Here is a 6,108-nt window from a genome sequence, read left to right as displayed (position 1 = left end):
GTGAGTGGCCCAATCTACCAGGCGCCCTCACAACTGCAAATGACACAACCTTGTACTTAAGAGATCTAGCACAGATACAGTAGTGGAGGGATAAAGAGCTCCCCACCGAGAAGAAGAGGAAAGCTCGACAGATCTGTAAAGGGTTGGCGAGCAACCAGATCACTCGGGTCACACAAAAACAGATTTGGGTTGTTTACCTCGCAAGTCATCGGCGAGCAAGAGTCAAAGCAAACAGTTTGTTGACTGATGACATGAGTGCCATCATTTGCACCAAATGCCCCATGTTCGCCGATTCTCAACAAACCCACAACCCCTAAGTCCATGCCAAGAATGACAGATATCTTTCGGCAAGTGTACAACGTTCTTAATTTTGTAATTTTTTTTTCATTTACTCTTTTAATGTGGTTATAAACTAATAAATTTGATTTTTTTTTATGAAATTTCAGGCCAGCTTCGAGTGGGATAAGGAGGACAAGGCAATTACCAAGTACATAGACCAGGTGTGGAGTAGCAGTATATGGAGTAGAAGTACGAGCTGCATTGCTACTACCAGACTTGTGTGTCTCCTGATGTAGCTCTTACTAACCCACTCAAGGAGTTTTTAAAGAGAATGGGAGAGTAGCAGTAGTTGTGCACTAATTTTCAGAGCTAAAAATTTAAGGTAAGTTTTATTTATATTTTAATTTTACTTCAATTCTGATGTTTTCTTAGTTAATTTTTATTAATATTTTTTAAGTTATAGAAAAAATTGGAGGCAAATAAAGGTAACCGAGAGAATAAGTCGTACATTCATCACTTCGGTTCTCGACCCCTAATATCGGGTAGTGGAACAGCAAGCGACTGGTTCGCATTTTTCAGAGGTGGAGGATTGGGAAGAAACGCATGTCAATAATGGCAACCAAATCACGGACGACACTTTTGTTAGGCCCCGTTTGGGATTGAGGTGATTTTAAAAAAAGCCACTGTGAAAAAAAGCTGAGGGTCATTTTTGTGTTTGGTAAACTGAAAAAAAAGGGCTTATTTTGGAAGCTGCTGTGAGAATAAGCTGAAAATCAAAGGAAAAGCTGAAGCTGCTATTTGCTGCTTTGAAAAAAAGCCAGTTTTTTCAAAGCACACGGAGCTACAGTGCTCCTTTAATGAAAAGACACACTATCATCCTGCTTTTTTTTCCAAAAGCACTTTCACAAAAAAGTTTACCAAACACTCTACTGGCTTTATTTCACAGCCGCTTATTCTCACAGCACAGCCGCTTATTCTCACAGCAGTTTTTTTTCAAAGCACAGCAATACCAAACCAGCCCTTAGTCTTCCCTTCAATGTTTAAATTAATTTTCATTACAATAAAAAAAAGTTTCAATTATGATCTATAATCTTAATTGGTTTCTCTTTTTTTTTTTTTTTTTTTTTTGTAGAATTTTATGATGCAAAAGAAAGACGAGTACCTCGCCAGCCTCTCCCAACAAGAACTAGACATGCCTATAGAAGAGCTGACACCTGATCCAGAGGTGTCTCTACAGTTACTGATGGACACGGTTGGGCGACCGAAAGGCAAAGAATTATGCAGCCTAGGAGTGGGTTGAATTTGGTACCTCGGGGGGTCTTCTTCTTCATCAAGCTCTCATCCTACAGTTGAGATGTCTTCCAGACTTCAATAGGTGCAGATGGAGCTAGTATGCCAAAGAGAAGAATTTGAGCGCCTGAAAGAAGAAGCTGCAGCCGACGACTAAGAAACAATGCACCTCTACATTGCTGGGATAGCCCAATCCTTGTTAGCTTCTGGCATTCGCCTTCTCAAGCCCTCGAGCGACCTTTTGCCACCATTCCCCCAACCACCTTAGCACCCATTCGAGTAGTTTAGGTTTATTAGCTTAGTTTTTTTTAACTCAATTGTACGAACAATTTTATTTTGAATGTAATTAAATACATTTTTTAAAGCTTTCATTAAGTATAGCTTTTTAAATTTATATTATTTTAAAATTTTTGTTTTAGACAGTTGGACTAACAACATTTGCGTCGAGTAAAGACTTTAACATTATTTAACTCGATGTCGAGCGACGAAACCTGGCAGTCAGGCAAGAACTTTTCGTTGGGTCAAGTCAGTCAACGCATGTTTACCCAACGCCATTGTTCGTCGGACAAATCCTATTTCACCAGATGAGTTTGTGTTTTCATTGAGAATGGCTTCAGGCGACGAGTTTTATGGGACCAATCTTCCCCAACAAACTTCCATCAGCTAAAGTGTATAGCGACGAAAACCACTTTGACCCGACAAAACTTTTCATCTGGTAAGGTTTTTTTTATTTTTTTATTTTATTTTTTTATTTTTGTAGTGACCATGTATAAATTAAAAGATAAGTGAATAATGCTACACTTACCACCTTTTTTATACTATATTTGTATCACCCCTCCAATAAAGGTAGGATCCATCAACACATGAGTTCCATAGAGAGGTAAGAAAAATGTTGTAAGAGTGTATATTCATAGACATTAATTGAGTATTTTTAAGCTGAAGTGATTGGGGAAAAGAAAGCACACTTATTGATCAATTGGGTTTGTGGTTGAGAAACTCTAATGGCTAGCTTTGGGAAATACGCGTGCGAAAAAGTTTGGCATATATCAAGATGCATATCTGATATGGCCATAGCAAGAAAGATCAAAAGAGTTTGATCAACAGATTTGAATATTGTACCTTTTTCTCAAGACGGATTATTTAGAAAAGATATGGCAGTTCCTTTCTAATAAAACGATAAATTTTTAAATTGTAATTTATAAAGAGGGGAAGGAGATTTGAAACCACTTGCCTATATTAGTTCATTACTCTGCCAAAGATGTTGCAAGTATGATGCATCATTCATGCATGTAACATTATTCTTATACTGATTTAGATTTAGTTTATTTCGTATCGAAGTTCAAGTGAGAAAGGTAAAAGGGATATGCTTGAGGGAATAATTAAGGGATCAATATCTTCACTTGGTAAGGTGATATATGGGATCGAAATGGGGATCTTGGTGGCACAAAATCTGATTGCACTGGCCTTTGACAAAAGAAGAAATAAGCGTGATATGAAAATATAGAGGCCCCTCTCAAGGGTTATATATATAAGGTTCTAAATAATGCTAGCCGTGAGTCGGGCCGGGCGGCAGGCTAGGGTATAGTACCTAGTTGGATTTAATTAAATTATTATATAACATATAAATAAATGTCTACTTACACTCTAAAGAATAAAAACTATGCTTGTATTGAGAATTTGGGAAAGTTAAAATTGAAATCTTAAGCTATCATGACACTGTCATTATCACAAACTAATGTAGCAAAAATAAGAAAGACCCAAAACCAAAAACGAAATTCAAAAATTTACTAATTCATGTAGGGGTTATTTTTAAGTAGGTTACCTATAAAACCCCTTAACTTAATTATAAAAAATTAAAAACAATGGAACCACCTAGCCCCTACCCAGCCCGCCTAACAACCACCTAGCCCACCCAGCCACCCGTCTAGCCCGCCTATCCGCCTAGCCACCGTCTAGCCCGCCTATCCGCCTAGCCACCTAGCTCACCTAACCTACTTAAGCGGCCACCTAGCCGCTACCCGATTTTTCTCCACGTTTTGGCCTTAATCGCATCGGTCCTCCACCACCTAGGAGCTGCCTAGGCCGATTTTAGAACAGTGAAATATATACATATATATATGGAAAATGTTAGGAATACCATATTTTTGTACCATTTGATGTGGCAATTGATGTTTACATGACACGTCAGTTAATAAATATACATCATGTTGATTGTATACATCACTTGTCATATTAGATAATTAATACACCAATGTGGTATATATATAATCTCCCTCACATTACTCTCTCTCTCTCTATATATATATATGCTTAATTATTCTGATATGTAGAGATATGTAGTTCTTGATCAAATGCCCAACTTGTGTAATATGCTGGAACCGCATCGATACTATAGTGATATATAATTCAAGGGATGCATCATGCATGATATGACGACGATGCCTTAACATGCACGTTTAAAATATAGATCAGCCAAGAAAACCTGATTCTTATCATTGTTTTTTTAGGTCCTAGTTGATTACCTAAAACTTGAACCAACGAATGATCATGCTTAAAGGTCAAAAGGTGAAGATACTCAATGCGTCAACAAGCATCAAGTCCTAGGGAATATAATATTAGTAATTTTCAAAGGGATGGAAACTGAAAAATAAAATAAAAATAAAATGGAGATCGAATCATAGAATATTGAAGGAGATATGAGATTATGTGGAGGTAGGAATGCTTTTTTATTAGGAGAAGGGTTGCAAATGAATAACACCTGTTTGAACTACCTTATTATTGTGTCACGCCACCAATAAGCCATGGAAAAATGATTGAGAAACATATAGGTTTAGGTATGAAGATGGTGGTGGTGACTTTTCAAGAGTGTGAACACATTATATTTTATAAAATATTGCACGCTTTGACAATAAGCTTTTGACTCTCTTTGCAACAAACTAGAAATAGTAAAAAAAACAAATATATAAATAAGGAAACAAACCAATTAGTATTTGAATTGCACTGAACTATTTTTAATACTTGAAAATGCACTAAACTGAAACCTATTCATTTAATTTTTAATACGTTCAATATTAATTATTTCTACTAAGAGATGGAGAAGTGGGTTAAACTTTATAATGGGTTAGCCGTAATAACTCGGTTCGAATTATTGTTTTTTACGATAATCGAACTTAAGACTTTTCATTTACAAGTGAAGATAAATACAATTAGATTGTAGTACTAGTGGCATTCTTTTCAATATATTTTCCATTGAGTTAAATCATAGTTGTAAACTTTTATACGGTAATATAATGATTTAGGGCTAATTTGATAACTATTTAGCTTTATTTTTTAGAACATTAAAAATTTGATTGGTTACTATTGTCGGTTTTTAGTTTTTAATAAGGGACACTTTGGATGCGGTCCCTAATTACTAATGCTCTTTGACTAAACCTTGGTGATTTTTAGTTTTTGATCGAAGTCCCTAACCGACACACCCCGACCCGAAATGTCCACTAGGACTCCGAATTGAGCTGTGTTGGCCGACACCTGGAAGGTGACGAAGTCATAAAGTGTAGTGATGTGGAAAATGTGAATAAATTTAAACCTAAAAGTGCCTAAGTACATGAGTGCGCGGTGAGCGGGTATGGACCCATTTCACACGCGATGTCAAAGCATAAGTAAAGTACAGTAAGGTAAGATAATGATTATACCATCATAGGAAGCCACCAGTACTGGGATATGCCACAAATCCTCGTCGATACAGAAACTTTGCTACTAGAACCTGGAGGGGCGCAAAACAAAAAATGTGAGTGGGTAAAAACAAAACTTTTCAAAACCATTTCTCTTTCTAAAAATAATAACCCTTCATCGTAAAACCCGTATAATTTTTCCCAGAAAATAGTAATACATACGTATATCAAAACCATACTCGAAATACCAAAATCCACATGTATGCCATGTCAAATATCTCAGTACAATGAATAAGTAAACCAGGTGAAGTAAATGAATGAAAAGTGAAATGTCAGCCGGATCCACCTATTCTGGCCTATACGGCTGAACCTATAGTTCATCAAGTATGCCTGCACACGAGTCAGAACCACCTAATGTGGTATGTACGACAGGACTAGGTGTAATAAGTACGCTCAAGTGATATAATCACGTGAAGACTGTGCGAATAATCGCGGGTCACCTACAAGTTGGAACCATCTATAGTGGTCTGTACGACATGACTGTACACCAAACTTGGATCCAAGGTGAGCGTGCAGTGTAGGAAGTGAACATCATGTGAAGGATTGTGCCTTAGCCTCGGGTAGGAGCACTAACACCGGGGTGCTGGTTTATGAGCTCTAAATGCATCAAAGGTAATCATAACCATACAACTCACATCCACAATCTATAAACTCACCTGGAACTTACTTGAGCGTCCGCAGCGTCAACAATAACATAAGCAACTACTAAATGCATATTCTAAATATAAAACATTTGGCATGGCATTTAAAAGCATACAACCATTTAAATAAGTTTTCTGGGAAAAATACCAAGCATATATATACTAAA

The 6,108-nt window shown here is 36.8% G+C and overlaps 1 long non-coding RNA gene across 1 annotated transcript; it reads left to right on the top strand.

The window, feature by feature from the left end:
* The first annotated feature begins 739 nt into the window (after positions 1 to 739).
* Positions 740 to 1,944, top strand: LOC126582038 (uncharacterized). The gene is made up of 2 exons (XR_007609258.1): positions 740 to 920; positions 1,412 to 1,944. It is a non-coding gene; the product is annotated as an uncharacterized LOC126582038 (long non-coding RNA).
* Positions 1,945 to 6,108: the final 4,164 nt, after the last annotated feature.

This window comes from Malus sylvestris, chromosome 1, assembly GCF_916048215.2.
Source record: "Malus sylvestris chromosome 1, drMalSylv7.2, whole genome shotgun sequence".
In the NCBI taxonomy this organism is placed as follows: Eukaryota; Viridiplantae; Streptophyta; class Magnoliopsida; order Rosales; family Rosaceae; genus Malus; species Malus sylvestris.
Note: the sequence above shows the minus strand (reverse complement) of the source record. Positions and strands in the feature narration are given on the sequence as shown.